The sequence below is a fragment of the Chelonia mydas genome, chromosome 9 (assembly GCF_015237465.2).
Source record: "Chelonia mydas isolate rCheMyd1 chromosome 9, rCheMyd1.pri.v2, whole genome shotgun sequence".
Classification (NCBI taxonomy): Eukaryota; Metazoa; Chordata; order Testudines; family Cheloniidae; genus Chelonia; species Chelonia mydas.
The window spans coordinates 21,150,244-21,175,959 of record NC_057855.1 but is presented as its reverse complement, the minus strand read 5'-3'; the positions used below and the strand labels follow the sequence as shown (position 1 = coordinate 21,175,959).

Sequence of the window (25,716 nt, the reverse complement as noted above, 5' to 3'; positions counted from 1 at the left end):
TTATGTGAATCAAGGACAGTGGAACTGTACTTGGCCTTTTGTTATGATGGAGGGACTCACCATCAACTAAGCAGCACTCGCTAGGGAAAGGTCATGGGTTCTAAAACCTAGTGAATGAAGAGAGGCTGGGAACAGGTATTAATACTTGGTGGTATGGGCCCCTGGTGAGGGCCTTACATGCTAATTGCACTTCCTCCTCTCTCTCCTGTGGACTATCAGAGCTAATTTTGATTCTATTAGGAGTCTAGTTACAGGCTGCTGAGTTGAGTTCACTTTGGGCTAATGGTGTACCAGCACTGAGGCTCCCCTACTACAAGCTGAAATCACAAAAGAGCTAAACTTACTAAGAGGTGAAGTCACTGGGTGTTGTACTAAGTGATGGGGGAGCCTGAAGATATATTGCGGAGCAGTTTGTGGGACGGCTAGCGGAGCAGAGCAGAGCAGTTTGCGGGATGGCTGGCAGTGCAGAGCGGATCTCGGAGCAGAGCAGTTTGCGGGACAGCTGGTAGAGCAGAGTGGCTGGTGGAGCAGAGCAGTTTGTTTGATGCCTGGAGCAGCTCATGGGGGCAGCTGGCAGAGTGGAGTCCTGTGGAGAGGTGGGGCAATCAGCTTTGGCCCATGTAAGGTGCCCCTTAAGCCCCCCCCATCTCCACCCAGGTTGGGAGGTAAAACTCTGCAGATAAACTTTTGAACTCTGGGGCTGCCCTGACCAGGGACAGAGACTTTTGGGTTGTTGGACTTTTGGGGCTTTGGGTGGTTTTAGGTTGCTGGACTCAAGAACCAAAGAGAAACGGCACGCCCCAGTTTGCTTGGGATGGGTTTTTTGCTCATGGGTTGTGTTATGAATCCTGTTGGTGGTGTTTCCCCAAGATAATGCCACATTGTTTCTCTCTGTTATTAAAAGGCTTTTTGCTACACTCAGACTCTGTGCTTGCGAGAGGGGAAATATTGCCTCTTGGAGGCGCCCAGCGGGGGTGGTATATATTTGTCCCAGGTCACTGGGTGGGGGCTCGAGCTGGTTTTGCATTGTGTTATTGGAATGGAACCCCTAGATACTGAACCTGGCCCTTGTTGCTGCCAACTCCGATGGGCAGAAGGGTTACACAAATATTAATACTGGTATTTCCCCCACAGTTTACTAAAGTATGTACAGCTCTTCTCATGAACACTTACATGGAAAATCTGAATTTCTGAGATCAGACTCTTTTAGCTATTTCTATGAAAAGCAAGTGGTGTTTAATAAACACAAAAACAAGAATGGGGAATAATTATGTTCACTCAAGAGGAGCTGAAAGGATTTTGCTAAAATTTTCCAGACATTCTCCCAGCAGAGACCAAGTGCAGAAAAAATTCAGCTCAAATGATGCAAGATTTAGAAAGTTCAGATGACATGAAAGCTGTTTTGCAATCTTTAATATGACTTCTATAATTATAATTACATCTTTTGCTTTAGATGAAAGAGATGGTACAAGCTGATTAGAAATTGGGTTACAGTCTTCTCATAATAGTGCAACAATCCGCCATTCCCTTTGGAAGACAAGCCCAGTACTGGATTTTCACAATGTGAAAGATATTTTTGCAGATCAGTGTCCAGTTTCCATATTGTTGCAAAAGCAGAAGAGGGTAGTGGAATGATGCTGTTATATAAACTCATTGCATGTCATATATTTGTAAGCAGTGTCATGATGAGCTCCACCCTGACATCTGGTGGTGAGGTGTGGCAAGTTGTAGAAAAGAACTTCAGGGGCTGATCTCATTTGCATAGGCACACCCACCCCGCCTAGAATGAGGCCATAGCTGCCCAAATCGTCACTTTGGCTGCTGTGGGATCCCCAGTGTCTCTGTTATTGGGGCAGGAAGAATAAATTATTACCCTGATTATGGGAACTGTGCTGGGAACTGTATTTGGCCTTTTGTTATGATGGAGGGATTCACAATAAATTAAGTAGCACTCGCTAGGCAAGGGTCATGGGTTCCAAAACTCTGTGAATTGAGAAGGCTGGGGACAAGTATTAATACTTGGTGGCATGGGCCCCTGGGTGAGGGCCTTACATGCTAATTGCACTTTCTCCTCTCTCCACTGTGGAATATCAGAGCTAATTTTGATTCCATTAGGAGTTATGGGCTGCTGAGCTCACTTTGGGCTAATGGTGTACCAGCACTGAGGCTCCCCTACTATAAGCTGAACTCACCAAAGAGCTGAACTGACTAAGAGCTGAAATCACTGAGCATTGTGTTAAGTAGTGGGGGAGCCTGAAGAGAGATTGTGGAGCCGTTTGCGGGATGGCTGGAGTGCCTTGTGGACAGGCTGGTGGAGCAGTTCGTGGGATGGTGGGAGCTGCTTATGGAACGTGGAGCGGAGCAGTTCGTGGACCGGCTGGTGGAGCAGTTTGTGGGACGGTGGGAGCTGCTGGTGGGGAGCGGAGCCGAGCAAAGCAGTTCGTGGGGCGGCTGGCGGAGCGGAGCGAAGGCCTATGGAGCTGTGGGGTGGTCAGCTTCAGATCATGTAAGGTGCCCCTTTCCTCTCTTCCCCGCCCCCCTGTCTCCACCCAGGTTGGGAGGTAAAGCTCTGCAGATAAACTTTCGAACTCTGGGGCTCCCCTGACCAGGGAAAGAGACTTTTGGGTCATTGGACTTTTGGGACTTTGGGTGATTTGGGGTTGCTGGACTCAAGAACCAAAGAGAGAGAGCATCCCCAATTTGCTTGGGGTGGGTTTTTGCTCATGGGTTGTGTTACGAATCCTGTTGGTGGTGTTTCCCCAAGATAATGCCACATTGTTTCTCTCTGTTATTAAAAGGCTTTTGCTACACTCAGACTATGTGCTTGCGAGAGGGGAAGTATTGCCTCTTGGAGGCGCCCAGCGGGGGTGGTATATATTTGTCCCAGGTCACTGGGTGGGGGCTCGAGCCGGTTTGCATTGTGTTGTTGGAATGAATCCCCTAGATATTGAACCCGGCCCTTGTTGCTGCCAACTCTGACGGGCAGAAGGGTTACATATTTAATGTCATATAATATCTTAATGGAAAATTAAGTGTTTCTGCAGCTTTGGAATTGTGATAATTATAGGCTATAGTGGCTCTTTTCTTTGGCCTTTGTTATAGTCTGCCTGTTTTTCACTTTTCCTCATTTGAAATTAAATTCCTTTTCAAACCTTACCTGACATTGACTAAACGGCCCTTTCATTTTTTTAAAAAAAAAAATCCCCTGTACTTCAGCTGTTTCTGAACACCTGCCCTAAAGGGAGTGTTGTGCATGTCTCACTTGCATCCCTCTGTGCAACAGTGAATGATGGATTGCTTTGATGCATGAAATGACATGTCTTGTAAACGACAGCCTTTCATGTGTCTAGTTTCATGTTGCAAGAGAGATGAGAAAAAGCCTGTCATTTATGTGAGCCAAATCTGTTGTGAAGCTACTGCAGGAAGGTTTATTTTCAACTTTGAACTTTGCTTCACTGCTAAAATACTGAACCCCATCTAAACTGAACATATGAACACTACCTGTTGTCACTTAAAATCTGAACTGTTATCTGTAGTCATTAGGTAAGTTTGTAGTACTGTAACCCATACACCACCTGGGTGTAGTGTTCTGTCCCATCTGGCGGCACCAACACTACTTAGAGATTGAGCCTGCTCTACAGCCTTAGCTAAGAGCCATGTGGCTTTTAGCTCAGGCAGTAGAGGCTAATGCACTAAGCTGCAGAAGTCCCAGGTTCAATCCCGCCTGCTGATGGCAGGCGTTACAGTACTTCTAAATGGCTCCCTTTCCCAGTTCTTGCTCCATAGTGCTACCAGCCATTCAACCTATTGAACCAAAATGTTAGTAATATATAGCACTGTTAATGTTCAAAGAACTTGTACACATGGTAACATACTGTACGCAGGATAAGAAACCAATCATGAAATACCTGTCTCAAAGAACTTGAAATGCAAGGTCTCAATTCTTCATTCTGTTTTGTAGGGTTAGAGGGGTTCTCAAGACAAGTTATTTGGTGGCCTCAGACTGCAGTCATCAACTCTTGCTTGTGGCTGCTCTCACATTTTCCCTAAAATACTTAATTAGCTTTAGGAAAAACAAATAAATATACATGTCCAAATCGTAATTTATTTATTACTAGCTAGTACGTCTGTTGTGAAAAGTGATATTAACAAACATATACGTCTCACTTTTCACAACAGACTTACTCAGCCCCAGCAAGCCTGGGGACAAATTAAGACCTGGTTGGACATAAGAACGGCCATACTGGGTTAGACCCCTATGGGGGAGGCACCAGGGGCGGTGCCTAGGGTAGGCACTAGGAGGATTGGAGCCTGAGGCTGGAGCCTGATTCTCCAGGGCCAGAGCTTGCCCCCTCTCCACCCCAGGACTGAAGCCCAAAGTCTGAGCCCCACTGCCCCTGGGAAGGTGGGGACCACACCAGCTGCCTGCTCCTCCAGTATTTTGCCCCAGGTATCTCCAGAGGGAGGCAGTGCCCAACCACTGCTGGCAGCCCCATTCCATTGCACACCCCCCGCCCCACCCTGCAATCACAACCCAGAAGGCTGTGGCTGCAAGAAAAGCCCCTGGTGGCAGCATTTGAGAAATACTGCCATGAGGAATCCCACTGAAGTCAGTGGAGCTCTCCATGGAGGTCAAAGTCTTATCACATTGCAGGATCAGGGACTAATGGTGCAATGGATTTAGTATATATAATGGAGAAGAGTGGTGTGTGAATGTTATTGCTGATAGTATGCATGGTCCAGGCTTCTTCTAACATGTTACTGCTGGGGGCATTCTGCACCAAAAAATTCTGCAAATGTTATTTGTCAAAATAACACTACAGAATCATGCCAGTTTCAATTATTTTGGTAATTTATTTCAAAATACCTGTCAGCAATAAAAAAGTACATAAAAAGTACTAGCAAAGTCAGTACAAACTAAAATTTCATACAATGACTTGTTTATACTGTTCTATGTATTATACACTGAAATGTAAGTAAATATTTATATTCCAATTGATTTATAATTATATGGTAAAAATTAGAAGCATTTTTTTCAGTAAAAGTGTGTGGTGGCACTTTTGTATTTTTATGTCTGATTTTATAAGCTAGTAGTTGAGTGATGTGAAACTTGGGGATGCTCAAGACAAATCAGACTCTTGGAAGGAAAGAGTAGTCTGGAAAGGTTGAGAGCCACTGCTGTGTGTTCTGTGTACAAACACAGAACAAAAAAGACAGTTCCTGCCCCTGAAGAGTTGGGACCACATGTACCATTTTCCAAATATACCACTCTATTGCTTTCTGTCTTAAATATGAATAGATTGGACATTTCGATAAATGATGTGTATGTGTTCCTGGAAAGGCTGATTGCCAGTGCAAGAGATGCAGGAACAATCTGTTAGTCAAGATGTGCCGGCCAGGGCAGTTAGCTGGCAGCAGTTTTATGTAAGTAGCATTTTTAACAAACAGGAGGAGTGGAGAGTGGGAAATTTTATAGAGAGGCATATCTGTGATTAATTTATTAAACTACCTGATGTCAGTAAATTAGAGCCAGGAAAGAATCTTATCAGCAAAGCCATTAGAGCTGCTTGCTCTGCCACAGCTGCTTTGCTTTTGGCAGTGGTGGGGGTAGGGTGGAGTCTGTACCAGCTGGTCAGAGATCAGTCTGGTTCAGAAGACCAGCTGTGTTCAGTTTAGTTTCAAGATTGTCAATTCAAGTTTGAGGGTTTTAGGATTAAAAAGCAAACCAAAAAAACCCACAACCAAACCCAGCCATAATTTCCCCCCATGAGTGTTAAAACAACACCACCAACAAAAACAAACAAAGAAACTAGGCCCTAGGAGGGAGAGCAGCAAACATGGCCTCTAGGGCAGGCAGCAGCACCAGACAGTGGACAATTAAAAATAAAATAGGCCTCCTCTTTAACTGCAAAAAGAGGATGGGGAACAACAAGAAAGAAATGTAGGAAGGCACCAAGAGAGTAACAGTTCAACAGAAGAGCTTTGAGAGCTGATGCTTAGTTTAGTCTTTTGAAGGATCTCCAAGGTTATTAAACAGAGTTTGTCCATTGTTAAAGGCCTGAGCCTACACTCTTTACTAAGATTTTGACTTTGTTCCTTTAGCCTTAGTGGTTAGCTGATATTCAGGGCCTTCCAGGATTGTTTCCATTAGGAGGAGAAATGGCTGATTTGAGTCAGGTATATTCCTTGGTGCAATCCTGTTTGCTTACAAAGAACATTTACAAAGTCCTGTTTCCTGAACACAGTGGAAACAAATAACAGGCAGTTTCCTTGCTCATAATTTCCAAGTCTATCCCTCCAGTTAAACCTGTGCCCAAGGAGCTCTGTCTCTCTGCTCCCTTTCAGGGACTGCTTCTGTTGCTGTTTGCTGCCTTCTTTTTTTTCCTTTCTGCCTCTCTTGCACACGTAACTTGCCAAACAATCTATTGACCCCTCTCCTCATGTTTGCAACCAAAGAATCTCTCAGCCCACATGTGGACAGTAGCTTCCCCTTGTTACCAGCTATCTCAGTACATAAAAGAGCTTAATTGCTCCACTGAATGTGAAAGGAGGTTGTGTAGGGCGAGGAAGCATTTCAGGGAAGATAATGGTACCTCTAATGCCTCTTCCTTGCATACCTAGCTTCTCCAGTGGTGTCAGAATGGAGGAGGTGGGGGGATGGAAATGGAATGGTATTATGAAGGCAATTGACCCCCTTCCAGATGGGGCTCCTCCATGTGCTGCTCTCTGGGGGATGATCTGCACTATAATTATTGGAGCATGGCTCTAATTAATTTCGCATAGATGCACACTGCATCTGATGTTTTGCACTATTTTAACTAAATTCACCTGACTCATTAAGGCTTGAATGCCTGCTCCTTAAATGAATTGCATGCTGCCGTATCATAGATGCCCACACCAAATAATTTATAGTACTGTATTTTATTTTCCGATTATGCCTCTTCTTTACAACAAATTCTCTTTTTTGTAAATCAAGCAGACAAATTAAAATAAGATCTATGAGCCATCTTGTTAGCAATTTAGATTTTATTCTAGATTTTGATACATACCCACTCTGGAACTTTCAATGTTCAGCTTTGCAATGAATAAACCTATTAAATACATACAAGGGTGTAATGGAAATTAGGAACCCGGCTTCAATAATATTTTGGTGTCTAGATGGAGTCTGCATTTTACATAATCAAACTTTAATTGGCTTCTTAACAGATCCATAGCTGTGATTTGATCTCAGATAAATGCATTCTTCTTTTAATTGATTATATGTTGTTCTTAACTTCTCATTAAAAGATGATAGGAAAGATAACATAGCTGAGCCAGTATAGTGCAGAAGACAATCCTTGAAAAATGTTTATTAGAGCAGGCGGTTAAGTATCAAGATTTTTCCTTTGGTCTCCAGTGTAATGTGTGCAATGCATACAGTAACCTGCAAATGCAATCTTTTCTCACCTGAGGGAGCTAGTTCTCAGCGTTTCTTGCAACTGTGTGAGCAAGCTTGAATTAGCTGAATATTGTGTCTGCCAGAAACAAAGATGCTACTTATGTGCAAATCTGGTTGTGACGTTCCCGTCTGGTGTTATCTGGACCTGTGATCTTCTAGGTCACCCCAATCCTTGACTCTGGGAGCCAGCCTTACCCGGCTCTGCTCTGAGAACCCCCACTCCTGGGCTGTTCACTCACAGCCTCTGGCATGTAAGCTGCTCCTTGGATTATGCAACCGAATGACACTAGCTAATATCTCCTGTCCCAGACACAACTCTAGGAACCTCCATCTTGCAGTGTCCAGTTATGCCCGCTGTACGCTGAAAGCTTACATGAGTTCATCAATTTAACAAAGAAATTGATATGCACCAGGCTTGATATCCCAAGGGGAGTCTCTGACATGCTTTAAACCAAATGCACTGCTTCAGGTAGAATAAACAAACAGATTTATTAACTACAAAGATATATTTTAAGTGATTGTAAGTCCTAGCACAATAAGTCGGTTTTGGTCAAATGAAATAAAAGCAAAACGCATTCTAAGCTGATCTTAACATTTTCAGTGCCCTTACAAACTTAGATGCAGCTCACCACAGGCTGGCTGGTTGCTCTTCAGCCAGGCTCTCCCCTTTGATCAGCACTTGAGCGCACGGTGTTGGTGGTGTCTGTAGATGTAGGTGGAAGAGAGAGGAAGAGCATGGCAAGCCTCTCCCCTTTTATCGTGTCCTTTCTTACCTCTTGGCTTTGCCCCCCACCCTTTGGAGTCAGGTGAACATTACCTCATCGCAATCCCAAACTGACCAAAGGAAGGGGAGTGACTCACTCAAGAGTCCAACAGATCCTTTGTTGTTGCCTAGGCCAGTGTCCTTTGTTCCTATGAGGCTGGGCTGGGTTTGTCCCATACATGCCCTGATGAGGTGTGAACTGCCCCTCTGCTTCTGGAGAGTTTTTGCCTGGGCCTGCTTTAAGCCATGAGGGCACGCTTTTAGCCTCATAACTATATACATGAAATTACAACCTATAACATTACTATAACAATGATTACTATCACAACAATGCTCAGTACATCACGAGCCTTCTGAAGACACCTGACATGACAAACTTTGCATTAGATATCACACAATCATATTCTAAGTATGAACATGGGGGTGCTGGGTGTTTCCCCCAAGGTACAGGACATCACACCTCCCCCATTAGTTTACTGCAAGAAGGTTAGTCACTGACTATCTTGAAGGCAGTGTGCCCTGGGTCCTCTCTCCTGGACACAGCGTCTGCTACCATGTTTTCCCTTCCCTTTCATGTATATAATTTCCATGTCAAACTCCTGCAGGATCAGACTCCAGCGCAGAAGTTTGGAGTTTGTTCCTTTGGTTCTGTTAGACCATTCGCCCTTGGTATGGTTAGTCAGGATCCTAAATTTTTTATTAAGGAGATAGGGCCTCAACTGTTTAACTGCCCACACCATAGCATAACATTCCTTTTCAATGACAGAGTAATTTTGTTCAGTTGGTGACAGCTTTTTACTTAAGAAGACAGTTGGGTGTTTTTTGTTGCCTTCCCCTGTCTGCATCAGTACAGCACCTACCCCAATATCGAGGCATCTGTACATAGCTCAAAAGTTTTTTCAAAGTCAGGACTGGCTAGTACGGGTTTTCCAGACAAGATTGTCTTTATCTTCTCAAAACCCTTTTGGCATGCCTCTGACCAAACCACTTTATTGGGTTGGTGCTTTTTATACAAGTTTGTGATTGGGGATACAATGTTGCTGAACCCACACACAAACCTTCTGTAGTAGTTTGCCAAACCGATGAATGATTGGACCTGTTTTTTTAGTTTGGGGCACAGGCCAATTTACAATGGCTTCCACTTTAAGGGGATCGGGATATCTGTCCCCCTCCAACCCAGTGTCCCAAATAAGGGACTCTGGTTGCTCCTATCTTGCACTTAGAGGGTTTTACGGTTAGACCAGCCTCCTTGAGTGTGGACAGCACAATTCCCAGGTGTTTTTTATGAGCATCCCATGAGTCACTGAACACCGCTAAGTCATCTATATATGCCTTGATCCCCTCCCTTTTCTTCCATACAAAAGATCAAATGGGGAAAAACCTGTGGATTCTTGGGGTACTTCCCTGTAAGAACACAACAAAAATGGTAATAACTCATCCCAATTTTGGCCCCTCTTCTTAGTGTATATCCCGAGCATGGATTTTAGAGTCCCGTTAAATCTTTCCACTAAATCAGTGGCTCTCTAACTTTTTTTTTTTTTTTTTTTTTGAGGACCACTTGAAAATTGCTGAGGGTCTCAGTGGACCACTTAATGATCTTTGGGTCTTGGGCTAAGGAGCTGTTTAGTTGCTGTGTGGGGGCTCGGGCTGCAGCCTGAGCTCTGGGAAACTCCCACCTTGCACAATTAAACAGCCCCTTAGCCCAAGTCATCTGATCCTGGCCATCCATGGGTTTTTAATTGCAGTGTAGACATACCCTTTAAGACATGCACTAACATGATAGGCAAGAATAGCCCACATGCGTCTGTCTTTTGGCAAAGTCCCATTGAATTCTTGCATTGTAAAGCAGTTCATGTTCTTGTAGCAAGTTATGGTGATTACACCATAAATATACATCACAGGGCAAATTACACTCAACAGTTACTTAAATTCCATGAATATACAAATAAGAAGCCATTCTGTTCATGCTTTCCTCTCAAAAGGTGGCACCAACAATCTCTTCATTAGAGGCCCTTCATTAAGGGGCCCATTTCCTTTACAATGACATTTTCCATCTTAAAATGTGGAGTTCATGAATCAACATGTTTGTGAAATGTGTTTCATTAAGAAACCCACTGAGCAGTCAGTCAACTATTCATTTACTTTAGAATGGTTCTCAAAGGGCAATGAATTGGTCTCCCAGGTTTAGAAATGAGACTAGTCAACAATTTGGCCTCTAGGGACAGGCCTAGAGTGGCTGTTCATTTGAGTAAACTTGTCTGAGGGTTGAATCAGGTTTGAAAAAAAAAATCAGTAAATTCTGTGTGTCCTTGATTTAGTTCAAGAAGCTACACCTAGAGAAAAGATTTCCCTCCACTACACAGACAAGCAACCAAACAAAGTGGGCACCAAAACCTGAGAATCATTAATCCATGCACAAAATTTACACTCTAAATGCTTTCCACAATGCTTTGACAGGAAAACACGGTTGGAGTCTTGAACAACGTTTGAAGAGACACTGGCATATACTATTTCATTTTAAATACTTAAAGTACTCCAATATACTGAGAAGTAACAAAAAAAAAAAAAAAACAGTGCAGGTTTTGTAGGACTGATTAAAAAAAAAAAAAAAGATAATGTTTCATATTCTTGTGCTCCCTGTGCTGGTTATGTTTTTGCCAGGGACTACTGAATTACTGTTCCGAGAGCATTGCCCACTCCTTTAGATTGCTAATAATTGGTAGCTGTGGTAGTAACATTACAAAACAGCACTGGAAACCTTTGCATTCTTATTTCATGTGTGGACAAATAAAATGTACAGTAACTCCTCACTTAATGTTGTAGTTATGTTCCTGAAAAAGCAACTTTAAGTGAAACGATGTTAAACAAATGCAATTTTTCCATAAGATTTAATGTAAATGTGGGGGGTTAGGTTCCAAGGAAATTTTTTTGGGGCAGACAAAAGGTATTATGTACTGTACTGTACTGTGGTTGGGAAGTGCCCCTAGCTTACCCCACACAGGCACAGCCTGCTGCAGGCAAGAACGCTAAGAAGCACCTTCGCAGCACCAGTGGCAGCTTACCCGGAGAAGAACAGGTGCCAACTGTGCTGGGGGATGCTCCAGACCCACCTCTTCCCATCCCCTCTCCACTCCAGGCTCACCTCTTCCAACCCCCACTCCACCTCCTCTCTGGAGCACGCTGCATCTCCACTCCTTCCCTGCCTCCAGAAAGTCCTCAGCTGTTTGGCAACGCTTAGGACTTTCTGGGAGGGAGGGGGAGGAGTGGCGATGCAGCGCTTCCCTGCTCCTCCCCATCCCTCACAGAAAGTCCTAAGAATCGCTAAACAGCTGTTTGGCAGTGGGGGAAGCGCTGGGAGGAAGGGGAAGGAGGCGGAGAAGAGGAACTTGTGCAATGCTCCCTTGTAAAGTTGCTGCTCTTCCACCCACAAAATCTTACATGCAGTGTACAGAGCAGGCAGCCAAATGACGTTATAAGGGAGCATTGCACATTTAAACGAGCATGTTCCCTAATTGAGCAGCGATGTAACTTTGAAACAATGTTAAGCGGGAGGACGTTAAGTGAGGAGTTACTGTATTGTGATAACCTCTCTGAAGTTAAAATAGTGCCACTTAGTTACTAGCCACATTTTTCAAAAATAGGAGCCCAAAGTTAAGCTCTGAAGGTGAAATTTTGAAGTATCTCTCGGTGACCTACAATCCTAACAGCACTCTTAAAAATCCCCTGGTTAGGTGCTTAAACAGGGACTTAGGAGTCTAAAGTTGGGCTCCTATCTTTGAAAGTTGGACTACAAATGTTTTTTTCTTTAAAATTGTTTTTAGTTCTGATTCACAGCCATAGGACCCAAATCCCTTAGTTTAGCCTCAGGATAGGTACAATAAAGTGCAAGCCTCTGAATGCTGTCGCATCAATATGTGGCTCAACTCAGCCCTGAAGAAACCACCTCCAGCATTTAATTTTCTATGGCCCATTCAATATGTGGCCTTTCTGCTGAGACTGCAGGCAAGGCTGCTCATCATTGTTAATTGTAGATATGTCTACACGGCAGTCAAACATCTGTGGTTCGCCTGTGTCAACTGGCTGGGGCTCAGACTACAAGGCTGTAAAATTGTGATGCTGGGGCTGGAGTCTGAGCTCTGGGATCCTACCAGTGGAGCATAGAGAGCAATTCCAAGCAATTATTATGGAGGGCCAACTACTTGCCAGAACGTCACCACAAGCCTCCCTCGACACTGCTGATACTGCCATCCATTCGATCTCCACAAGCAGTAGTTATGAAGAGGGCTTCCTAGTTCCAGTTTTCAAGATTTCTGAAAGAGGTCCAGTATATAATGGAACAGGGGTTCTCAACCTTTTTCTTACTGAGGTCTCCCCAACCGGTGCTATAGAACCGGGATGGGCAAACTTTTTGGCCTGAGGGCCGCTTCGGGTTTCCGAAAGTGTATGGAGAGCTGGTGTAATGTATTAAATTGCTCCCCATAGGAATGTGCTGTTTACGGTTTACTACTTACACTGCCAGTCCTGGAGCTCTGAGCGGCATGGTAAGGGGGCAGAGGGTGGGGGGGTTGGATAAGGGGCAGGAGGTCCCGGGGGCAGACAGGGGACGGGGCGGTTGGCTAGGTGTGAGAGTCCCGGGGGGCCTGTCAGGGCGTGGGTGTGGATAGGGGTCGGGGCAGTCAGGGGACAGGGAGCGGGGGTGGGGGGGCGGCGGGGGTTGTATAGGGGGTGGGATGCCAGGGGGGTGGTTAGAGGATGGGGGTCCCAGGAGGGGACAGTCAGGGGACAAGGAACAGGGTGGGTTGGATGCGTCAGGAGTTCTGAGGGGGGCAGTCAGGGGGCAGGAAGTGGGAGAAGGCGGATGGGGGTGGGGGCCAGGCTGTTTGGGGAGGCACAGCCTTCTCTACCTGGGGGTGTAGTGTATTCAATTGCTCCCCGTAGGAATGTGCTACTTACGGCTGCCAGTCCTGGTGCTCCGTAAGTAGTACATTCCTACGGGAAGCAATTTAATACACTACACCCAGCGGCTCTCGCAGCCACGCCGCCTGGCAGGAGCTCGCAGCCCCACCGCCCAGAGTGCTGGCAGCACGACGAGCTGAGGCTGCGGGGAAGGGGCCAGGGGCTCCAGGGCCGGGCAGGATGGGCCGGATGTGGCTTGCAGGCCGTAGTTTGCCCACCTCTGCTATAAAAACTCCACAGCCCACCTGTGCCACAACAACTAGTTTCTACATATAAAAGCCAGGGCCAGCGTTACGGGGTAGCAAGCAGGACAGCTGCCTGGGGCCCCATGCCACAAGGCCCCTCGCGAAGCTACTTTGCTCAGGTGTCAACTTCGGCCCCGAGTGGTGGGGCTCAGGGCCCGTGGCTTCAGACCCCATGCAGTGGGGCTTCCGCTTTCTGCCCTGGGCCCCAGCGAGTCTAACACTGGCCCTGCTTGAGAAACCCCCTGAAACCTGCTCCCGGCCCCCTAGTGGGTCCAGGACCCCTGGTTGAGAACCACTGTGATGGAAGACCTTCCTTTTGATGGGTCTCAACTGTTTGTGGACATCACAAGTTAAGTGGATGTCTGATTGCGTTAATTCTTGCTACGAATCTTGTAATATTCAAGCACCTTTGGACATATGACCTCACTCTATGAGGTCCATTTCCATCTCTACAGCATTTCTCAAAAGTGTGCCTGTTATTGAAATACGTAAGGCTGGTACTTGGGCTTCTATACATAAATTCGTTGAACACTATGCAGTAACTCACAGCTCTGCTTTTGACGTTGTGTTTGGCTTGGCTGTGCTGTCTTCTGGACTGGACTCGACTCCAAAGCCCCCTCTTCCTTAGAGGGAACTGCTCAGTAGTCATCTAGAGTGGAGCACCCATAGGGACACTACTTGAAGAAGAAAAAATGTTTACTATGCAGTAATTGGTTCTTCGAGATGTGTCCCCTTATAGGTGCTCCACTACCTGCCCTCCTTTCCCTTTGCTTCAGAGTTCTCTGCTATAGGGCTTCGTGGTAGAAAAGGAACTGAAGGTGGTTTGTCCTCGCAGTTCTATATAACAATGGCACGAGATATGATGCTGACTAGCCTGCATGTGTGGGCCAAATGGATACTGCTGTGAGATCTCCAATCAAAGATGCAGAGGGCGCAAGCATCCCTAGTGACCACAGTTACTGCACAGGGTGAGTAACCATTTCTTTCTTATGTAATACTTTCTACCAGTAAATTGCAAAGCACTTCACAATCTTTGATGGATTAGTCCTCATAACACCCCTGTGGGATAGGAAAGTATTATTCTCTCCAATGTGCTTTGGTTCCCCGTCTGTAAAGAGAGGCTAAGTGATTTTTCCAGGGTCACACAGAAAGTTTTGCAGTGAATTGAACCTGAATCTCATGAGTCCTAGGCTAGTACTATAATGACTGGACCATCCTTCCTCTCTAGTTTTCTGAGGCTATCAACAATGATGCCAGTTAGTGTCAGTTCTGAGGACTGAGATCATCTTCTTTCAAAGAAGCTACTGAACAGCCATTAGCTAGTGTTAAGTTTCAGTCATTACTTGCCTCAGATAGATAGATTTCAACTTGAAGCCTAGAATTAACAAGTTTACTATTCCCTTACCCAGTCCCTTAGGTTATATGCTGTTCCTGCCTTTACCAGGCTTTATATTTTAATCAGTGTGGAAAAATCAGACATGGACAATCCAGAATTTATTTTAAAATAAATAACCCTCATTGATGTACAGTCATTGTTAACTATGCAGATAGTTTTTATTCAGGAAATTTAATTATGGCTAAGGGAAAACATCCCCCTGGCATTTTATTTAATCTTTCAAAAAAGACAGCCTGGAAATGCTTCAGCAAGAACCTTCTGGAAGTTCGTCGTCTAGACTGATGTAAGTGTAATAGCCATCAGTAATGGATTTGTGAGATGATCCATGAAATTGGCCAAAAAGTCTTTACTGCAGAATAAATGCTAACTTTTGACTAATCTAAATTAAGAAAATGAATTTTAAACAAGAAGGGAAGTGTGGGGCTGGCCAGCTGAGCCTAAACATCTCTCAGCACTTAATTCAATGATGCCCTTGCGATTTCATGGTAAATGCGAATGGAATTGGTTCACCCTCCTTTCTGCTTCATTTTGTCACTGTTGGATTATTGATTTTTTTTTTCTTTCCTTAAATATGTAATTTGCTTTTTTTGTTAGTCTGAAAACCTTCAGGTGCTGCTGTTCATATAACACCCTGAACTAGGCTTATTGTCAGTTAAAAGATAATAAAAAGAGACTGAGAGTGCCCAGCCCAGGTGTTTTATACACACAGATTAACACTAGGTTTTGTACAACAAAATACCAGTCAGGACATGTTGGTGCTATGGCAATACCACACAAAGGTGTGCGGGGCTTGTACACAGCTTGGCAGCTTTGAGATGTGCACACCCTAGCATGACTTATTCTTGCTAGAGCAAAAGACATCTATATTAAGATTTCATTTAATCAGAGACACTTCACAACATTAAGTTTTGAGGTTTGGAGGGTTTTTATTTGTTCACTTATTTAGATTTATACAAACACGACAACTGTGTCTAGCCATACATTGTATGACATAACTTAAAAACACAACGCAAGTACAGCAATACCATTTAATATAAACTATATCACCATGCACCAAGTCCTTGAATCCTCTTTCCTCTCTTACAAGTCCCCTGAGCCCTCCCTTGCAAAATCTTCTCCCACTCCTCTACTTTGAAATGCTAGGAAAAAAGATGAGCTTTGCAATGTGCTCTGAATGTCATGAGATTCAGGTTATTTGGGAGCAAGGTGGGGAGTGAATTCCAAAGCTGTGGGGTCCTTGCAGAGCATGCCCAACCAGAAGCCCCTCTCATTTATACCCATGAGATGCCAGCTTAAGTACCTATGCTGATTTCAACTGTGGCAGAATAGCATGATAGAGAGGTGGCCCATAGCCAGTTAGGGCTTTAGAGGTCAAAACCAAGACCTTAAGTTCACCCCAAAATTCTCAAGCAGCCAGTGCAAATGGGGGAGTATTGGTTTAATATGCTTGTGGTGAGATTTTCTGCTTACCAAGCAGGTCAATTTTATTCCACCACTAGCTTCAGTTTCCAGATGGTTTTTAAATGTAGACCTCCATAGCACATATTGCAGTATCTGATATTTATGTGACAAAGGAAGGAATGATAGTTGCATGGTCTACCAAAAGGAGAAACAATTGCAACTTCCTGTCTAAATGTAAAAGATGTTTCTTGCTGCTAGCTGGTCTTTTGATTGTGAGCCTGGCCAACAAATGGTGCGCACACACCCTCAATCAAGGGAGCAGAAATAATTCTTGCCATATCCTTCAGTTGCATTAGTCTTGTCTGGACTGAGCCTCTGTTTATTAGCCAGCTTTTATCCATCCTTCCCTGTTCATCCAGATGCTGAGAAAGATCATTGATTGTTTGGGCTGAGTGAGAATGGAGATGTGGAGCTGGGTACCATCAACCTATTGAAAGTACTGCAGCCCAATCTCCTCACTAATCTTCCTGTGGCCCCATATATGCATTAAACAATGGGGTGACAAGAAGGAACCCTCTCACTGCCACATAAGAGCGGCCTCAGCTAGGATGAGCAGTTTTTTCTGCACTCATCTGACCACTTCTCCCTCTGCCTATTTTCCTCCAATGAGTCTGATTGTCTTTTCAGCAAGGGTCTGTAAATCAACAGACACTTTCAACAGGTCATTTGAAATTTTAACTGCTATACACTTTTAAACCTTGAGAACAGAAAGCGGGGAGTGAAAGGAGCTGAAGGGTCACAAATCAAGGTTTAAAAAGAACTGAGGTATATGGAATGTGCTTTAATATTACTTTGCCCCTTCCTCACCCATCCCTGAATGCTCCTTTAAAATGCAATGACTAGGCTGGAGAGTGAAACAGAGCTTTCTGATGAGTATGGCCACAAGAGGGGAGAGGGTGGTGGATCTTCCACGTAGAAGCTGCCATCACTTCCCTATCTCTGCCCAGCCACTCAGTTAATGCCATGGCTGAATTAAACATGGCAGCTAGAAGAGGCAGAGGAGAGGTAGATTGAAATTCCAGTGCCAGTGCTCCTCCCACAGTTGGGCTCTAAAGGAAATGCTGAATCTTCCCCTCAGCCATTTATAGTAATGTTTTCAAAGTGCCTTTAAAAAAAAAAAAAAGCTATTGTAATTACAACAGCATTACAGGGCTTGTACTTGTCTGCCACTATACACGCTTGTTGAAGCATGAGGAGCAACTCCACGTCTAAGCTGTGTACATCGGCTAATAAACACACAACCTTGGAGTGTGTTACTACATACTTGAAGCACTCTGTCATACTGCACTGGACAAGTACAGTCCCTGCAGTGCTCATGGAAGCACAGTACTCAAGCGCTGAGGCAGCTGGAGGGATGGCAATATGAATTGTGCATACTGGTGTTAGTTTTAAAAGGTTTTATTTTAAATCATATAGGAGCTAAGTCCTTCCTCTTAATTTAGTTGTGTGGCTGTATTTCTTTCTTTTAGAAGAGCTTCATACTGTGAACAGCAGCAGTGCGTACAGATGTTTGATTTCATTAGTCTTCTCTGATGCATAGTCTTGTTCTGGTAACTTAATTACAAACCTAGGTTGCTTCATGTTTGAGGGAATAACAGTATCATGGTCTGGGGGGGTTGTCATGTACATTTACTGATGTGTTTGTATCAAGTAACTCTATTTTATAGACAGATATTAGGCCACTGCATAGCTGTTTTTCAGTTAACAGGAAGCACCCAGACATTATTAAACTGAAATGTTTAATTAAATATTCAAATCTGAAATGGAAGCATAAGACTCATAGACTTTAAGGCCAGAAGGGCCCATCATGATAATCTAGTCTGACCTCCTGTATAGTGCAGGCCACAGAACCTCCCCCACCCACTCCTGTAATTGACCCCTAACCTGTGGCTGAGTTACTGAAGTCCTCAAGTCATGATTTAAAGTCTTCAAAACCTATCCAAAGTTCCTACAGCCAAGAAGCAAACAACAAAATAGGAATTGCCTGGATCAGAGCAGTCATCTGCCTCAGGCCTAATCCAAATCCCTTTGAAATCAGTAAAAAGACTGTCCCGACTTCAAAGGGCTCTGGCTCAAGCCCTGAGTCTGTATCCTGTCTCTGACAGTGGCCAGTACCACATACTTCAGAAGGTGTAACATTTATGCTAGGTTCTGGGGCCTGTGTTATGCAGAAGGTCAGACTTGATGACTATAATGGTTCTTTCGGGCTTTTAATCTATGACTCCCTGTAGCAAACAACCATGGAATAAGTTGGGGGGAGTTTCTTCTCAACTTCAGGCAGTTAGGGAGTGGTTTATGCCCTGTAGCATGAAGGTTTATACCCCTCATCTTTGTCCTCTGACACCTGTGGCTGTTCTTCAAAGCCAGAGCCGGCCCACAACATTTTGACACCTGAGGTGGATCGCTCAAATGGCACCCCCATATCCCCTCGCTTTGGCCAAAATTTTGAAAGATCACAGTTCTGCCTTCTTCCTGTTCTACTCCTCTCATGGTACTTCTCTGCTACCTACCCCAATAAAGGAGAACTAACAACTTAAAATGCCTTGTTCAAAAATTTTAAGTAACACTTAACTTTCAGGTTTCAGAGTAACAGCCGTGTTAGTCTGTATTCGCAAAAAGAAAAGGAGGACTTGTGGCAACTTAGAGACTAACCAATTTATTTGAGCATGAGCTTTCGTGAGCTACAGCTCACTTCATCGGATGCATACTGTGGAAATCGCAGAAGACATTATATACACAGACACCATGAAACAATACCTCCTCCCACCCCACTCTCCTGCTGGTAATAGCTTATCTAAAGTGATCATCAAGTTGGGCCATTTCCAGCACAAATCCAGACAACCCCCCTCCGCCCTCCCACAAACAAACTCACTCTCTTGCTGGTAATAGCCCATCCAAAGTGACCACTGTCTTCACAATGCGTATGATAATCAAGGTGGGCCATTTCCTGCAGAAATCCAGGTTCTCTCACCCCCTCACCCCCCTCCAAAAACCACACACACAAACTCACTCTCCTGCTGGAAATAGCCTATCCAAAGTGACCACTCTCCTTACAACCTGCATGAAAATCAAAGTGGGCCATTTCCAGCACAAATCCAGGTTTTCTCACTCCCCCACCCCCATACTCACACAAACTCACTCTCCTGCTGGTAATAGCTCATCCGAAGTGACCACTCCCCCTACAATGTGCATGATAATCAAGGTGGGCCATTTCCAGCACAAATCCAGGTTTTCTCACCCCCCCCCCCACACACACAAACTCACTCTCCTGCTGGCAATAGCTCATCCAAACTGACCACTCTCCCCACACTGTGCATGACAATCAAGGTGGGCCACTTCCAGCATAAATCCAAGTTTAACCAGAACGTCGGGGAGGGGGGGGGGAGGAAAAAACAAGGGGAAATAGGCTACCTTGCATAATGACTTAGCCACTCCCAGTCTCTATTTAAGCCTAAATTAATAGTATCCAATTTGCAAATGAATTCCAATTCAGCAGTTTCTCGCTGGACTCTGGATTTGAAGTTTTTTTGTTGTAAGATAGCGACCTTCATGTCTCTGATTGTGTGACCAGAGAGATTGAAGTGTTCTCCGACTGGTTTATGAATGTTATAATTCTTGACATCTGATTTGTGTCCATTTATTCTTTTACGTAGAGACTGTCCAGTTTGACCAATGTACATGGCAGAGGGGCATTGCTGGCACATGATGGCATATATCACATTGGTGGATGTGCAGGTGAACGAGCCTCTGATAGTGTGGCTGATGTTATTAGGCCCTGTGATGGTGTCCCCTGAATAGATATGTGGGCACAGTTGGCAACGGGCTTTGTTGCAAGGATAGGTTCCTGGGTTAGTGGTTCTGTTGTGTGGTATGTGGTTGATGGTGAGTATTCGCTTCAGGTTGGGGGGTTGTCTGTAGGCAAGGACTGGCCTGTCTCCCAAGATTTGTGAGAGTGTTGGGTCATCCTTCAGGATAGGTTGTAGATCCTTAATAATGCGTTGGAGGGGTTTTAGTTGGGGGCTGAAGGTGACGGCTAGTGGCGTTCTGTTATTTTCTTTGTTAGGCCTGTCCTGTAGTAGGTGACTTCTGGGAACTCTTCTGGCTCTATCAATCTGTTTCTTTACTTCCGCAGGTGGGTATTGTAGTTGTAAGAATGCTTGATAGAGATCTTGTAGGTGTTTGTCTCTGTCTGAGGGGTTGGAGCAAATGCGGTTGTATCGCAGAGCTTGGCTGTAGACGATGGATCGTGTGGTGTGGTCAGGGTGAAAGCTGGAGGCATGTAGGTAGGAATAGCGGTCAGTAGGTTTCCGGTATAGGGTGGTGTTTATGTGACCATTGTTTATTAGCACTGTAGTGTCCAGGAAGTGGATCTCTTGTGTGGACTGGACCAGGCTGAGGTTGATGGTGGGATGGAAATTGTTGAAATCATGGTGGAATTCCTCAAGGGCTTCTTTTCCATGGGTCCAGATGATGAAGATGTCATCAATATAGCGCAAGTAGAGTAGGGGCGTTAGGGGACGAGAGCTGAGGAAGCGTTGTTCTAAATCAGCCATAAAAATGTTGGCATACTGTGGGGCCATGCGGGTACCCATAGCAGTGCCGCTGATCTGAAGGTATACATTGTCCCCAAATGTAAAATAGTTATGGGTAAGGACAAAGTCACAAAGTTCAGCCACCAGGTTAGCCGTGACATTTTCGGGGATAGTGTTCTTGACGGCTTGTAGTCCATCTTTGTGTGGAATGTTGGTGTAGAGGGCTTCTACATCCATTGTGGCCAGGATGGTGTTATCAGGAAGATCACCGATGGATTGTAGTTTCCTCAGGCCTGAACAGCAAATGTAACTTTTCTTGTCTGCACAGTAAACACTGGCATTTTTATCTGTTTGAATAATCAAAGTGGTGCTTTCCGTGCCTCCTTGGTTGCACAGATTTTAACTGCTTCCTGAAGATCCACAGTCTGGGCCAGCTCATGCTCTATCGAGATGGTTGCAAGGCCGACCAGCCTCTCCTGTGTCATTGTGGAGCGTAGATGTGTTTTTATTAACTTCAGCTTGGAGAAGCTGCATTCTCCACTGGCAACTGTTACAGGAAGTGTTAGAAGTATGCGCAGAGCAACAAAAGCATTTGGAAAGAGGGTGGTCAATCTTATTTGTGCACCTATATTCCAGAACAGCCTTTGGAGTTGATCCTGCTGAAATGTATCTTGAAAGGGCTTTCAGTTCATCACCTAAATCACTCGCATCAATATTGCACATGTCATCATGTGTCAACACTGTCTCTAGTGCCCTGCTCTGCTGGTGTGGGTCTTCTTCAGGTATAGTGAGGAGTTTTGGAATATCATACAACATCCCAAATATACTGCTGTGTTCCTTGAGCTGCATGAAACGTTCCTCAACTGACTGTATTGCACAATCTAGCATCTGGTTAAAGAATTCAACTTTGAATTGTTGTTTGGGGTCACTTATGGGATTTTTCCTGTGCCTCATAATCAAAATGTCTTCTTTTTTGGTGACTCTTGTATTCTTGAATGGGTGGGAAAATAGCTTCAGTGCGAAGTTCCTCTGCCAACTTTTGTGCACTCTTCAGAACGTTTTGAAATCCCTCATCTGACCGGTAAGACTGTAGGTATGACTTTGCTTTGTCCAGTTGTTCCGTTGCTCCAGATATATCAAGGTCAACACCTTGGAGTCTCTTATAACATTTATTTCAAACAGTATGTCATGCCACAACACTAAGCCACACAAAAATTTGAAGTTATGTATGTTTCTGGTGATTCCATTTCCCTCTGCCACTGTTCTCCCGCGAACAGTTCCTGTCATAGCATTATCCTCCATAATGGCAACTATGGCATCATCTATCTTCCCAATTTGGTGTTTGATAGGCTTTATCGCCTCCACTCGACTTTCCCATCGTGTGGCACTCAGTGGTTTCAGTGTCCGAGAGGACATTCCCAGATGTTGCTTCAAAATTTGCCATCGCTGAGTTGATGCAGAAAAAAATACATAGATGCTTTGAATTACATTAAAATGTAAAATGTTGCATCACTGACCACCAAGTTCAATGAATGAGAACTGCATGAGACAAAAATAGCTTGAGGGTTTAACTCTCGGATCCGTGTCTGCACTCTTCTGTTCTTTCCTCTCATGTTGGCACCATTATCATAGCCCTGACCTCTCATGTCAGCTATCACAATTCCCGTATCTTCCACCTTTTTAAGAAGCACATTTGTCACACCAGCTCCTGTAGTATCATCAATGTCAATAAATTCTAGAAAATGCTCTCTGACAGTCACCATTGCAGGGACATTTTCACTAGATTCTGTTGTTGTTACAAAATGCACTATTAAAGTCATTTGTTCCCTATGGCTGATGTCAGGTGTGCAGTGCAGAATAACAGAGTAATATCTTGCTGACTTCAGATCTGCCACAATCTTCTGTTTGACTTTTGTTGCCAGTAACTGTATGATCTCATTTTGAATGGTTTTTCCAAGGTAGTGGTGTGTGTACATTTCTTGGGTGGTGACTCTTCTTAGATGCTCCTGGAGTTCAGTGTCAAACTCAGCCATCAGCTCCACACTTTTAAGGAAGTTTCCATTGTTTGGCACATACAGCTGATCTGAAGTGCTACATAGTGCTAGGTTTTGGGTAGCAAGCACTCTCACAATGGCAGTGAGCCTTTTCAGAACATTTTGCCAGTAAAGAGACTTTGATGCAATCTTCTCTTGATGCTGATTATCTATGGTGGCCTTTAACCTTAGTCTCATCTCAAGCTGTTTCCACCTATGGAATGCTCTCTGGTGATTTTCTGCCTTCTCATGGCATGCCAGATTTCTAGCCAGATTTTTCCAGTCCTTTGTTCCTGTAGAACCCAATGTGGCTGGAACATTAGACTGGAAGATTTTGCAACAAAAACAGTATGCAGCATTCTGGGTTTTTGAGTACATAAGCCCTGGCCTCTCCACTTTGTCACCATTGGGGATTTCACGCCAGTAATGTGTTGGATGGAAACTTCTATTTTCATTGTCTTTGGGGAACATGAAGTTTTTCACTTGCTGTGGCCCAGGCAGTACAAGGAAGTCCCTCAGGCTACTGCTCAAGTGGGTCCACAGTCCTGGATCATCTAAACTTAAGGAACTAAACTCAGCAGCAGCTGTTCCTTGCACCTGAACCACACTCTTCTCTGATACACTTTTCTTCAGGAATGTGCATGGTTGCATCCATTTGAGATGGAGATATGGATGCTGTAGTAGCTGCCAGGTCACCTGCCCTCTAACTGGAAGATCAGGCATCTCCTCACCGCTCACATCCTCACTGGGGCCGGAAGGCTCACCATGAACATTTATGTCTATGTATTTCAGGAGAGCTCCTTCCTGCTTAGATAGAAAAGTTTTCTTTGCTTTCTTTCTTTTTCTGAATGCTGCCCCAGAGGGGCGTTTTCTTCTTTCACTCATCACTGCTGTTCTGTGTCAGCTATATTGGCTCTCAACACTCAGTTGAAGGGGACAAATAAGCAGGCTGGTAGCAGTGCCTGAGTGAGGGAAGATATCAGCATCTTAAGGGCCTAACTGGCTCCTGCTACTTCAGTTGACTGCCTGTTCTCCTCAAGTGGGTTCAGGGAAGCAGCAGGAAACAGGCAGCTCTCTGCGAAGCTGGTGTTAATCAGACCAGGCTCCTGGGGGTGCTAGAGAGGTACATAAGAGGCTCCTCCTCCTCTCTCTCCCTGCAGCTCCTGCTGCTTTCTGTTATTCCCTCTCACCATTTCTCCTGCCTGCCTGTTATGTCTCTTGTGTCTCAGTTTTTCTTTTCTCTAGTTATTGGATATAGTCCTGTTTGCTAAGTACATCGTTTTTATATTTCAGGAGTTAAGTATCAAAGAATCTGCAATGGGTACTGAGATGTATCATTGTACTGGGAATTGTAGAAGGTGTCTTCATGTGAAACATACCCATAATTAAAGTAAATGCGAAGAGAAGTTTTCTTGTGATTGTTTTGAACTTTTCACTCATTTCCTCCATGTAAATTATATGGCTATGGAGAAACAAAATTGTTCAGGATCTTATTAGACTGTACCATGTTAGCTGTAGTGTTGTAGGGCCCAGGATATCAGAGACAAGGTGGGTGAGGTAATATCTTTTATTGGACCAACTTGGTGAAAGAGACAAGCTTTCAAGCTACACAGAGCTTTTCTTCAGGTAGCTCGAAAGCTTGTCACTTTCACCAACAAAAGCTGGTCTAGTAAAAGCTATTACTTCACCAACTTTGTCTTTCTATCCTTCCATGGTCATTACTGTATTAATAGTAATTGAAGTAAGGTTATAAATACAAGATATCATGGATTCCATAGATAATTAAGTGGTACAAGAAAACTTTCCTTTTCCTTAGGAAAACTCCTACCATGCACAGCACAATAATTCAGTCTTTATGAATAACAGTTTTGTCTTTTCATGTTCCATGGGTATTACTCTAACATGATGGATACCTATCTTCCATGCTTGGTGTGTTCTGAAGATCCCAAGAATACAGGGCAGAGATTTCTATTGTGTGTAGATGATAGGATCCTTTCAGCTACTGGAGGCTAAAACACCAGTACAGAGAAAAGCTTAAAGCTATTGTCAGGCTCATAGACTGGCTTCAGAAAAAAAATTGTACAGTAGGCAAAGAAGAACTACCTTCAGCATTAGTGTTCTGCCTGCACAACTGTGGAATACTGGTATTGAAACAACTTAGTTTCCTGTTTCCCCAGACTGATGAATCCTGCTAATCTGTGCACTGAGCTGAGTTGAGAGTTTTCTTGGAGCACCACAGTGTCAAGTAATCTACTGTAATGACAAGAATGGTCACCTAGAAGTAGACCCTATGCAGTGCCAACGATCTACAGGATGGGGTACATAGTGAGTAAAAGCTTGATCTTACATTTAATATCAATTGAGGTTTTGCTATCAACTTCACTGGGAGCCCTAAATGCTAGCCATTCAAAGCTATGTCAAAGGTGAGAGCAACTTCTACATAAACAGTCACAGTTCTGGAAAACAGTTGCAATTTTTCCCCTGCTTATTTCTCCCAGTTATTTTCATTTATGCTATGGCCCTTATTTGCCACTTTGCCGGTATAAAGTGGCCTTGAAGTGGGTTAAGTTATATTTCCCATATATTTAAATATATTCTAGTTGTGATGTACCAAAAAATGTCATTGAATTGTTTCCTAAATCATGTGTTGATACTACCGTACAGAGAAGGTAGTGGCAACAAACTAGTCAAGTTTATCTAATGGCAAGCAGACTACACAGATAAAGGGGAGAGTGAGTTAGAGTAGTTAGATGAATATAATTCATGGATACAGGCAAAACTGAGAATTATGCATTCAAAACACTGTTTTAAAATAATTTAACTTTATTTTTGCATTTGAAAAACTGCATATAAACATAGCCTCATTTTTACATCAGAATTTGCCATTCTTTT

At 44.1% G+C, this 25,716-nt stretch overlaps 1 long non-coding RNA gene across 1 annotated transcript in view; it reads left to right on the top strand.

Moving 5' to 3' along the window:
- Positions 1-25,716, top strand: part of LOC119567065 — a 39,753-nt gene that overhangs the window by 2,441 nt on the left and 11,596 nt on the right. The window contains exon 2 of the long non-coding RNA XR_005226780.2: positions 25,002-25,149. This is a non-coding gene — a long non-coding RNA (uncharacterized LOC119567065). The remainder of the gene's footprint in view (positions 1-25,001; positions 25,150-25,716) is intronic.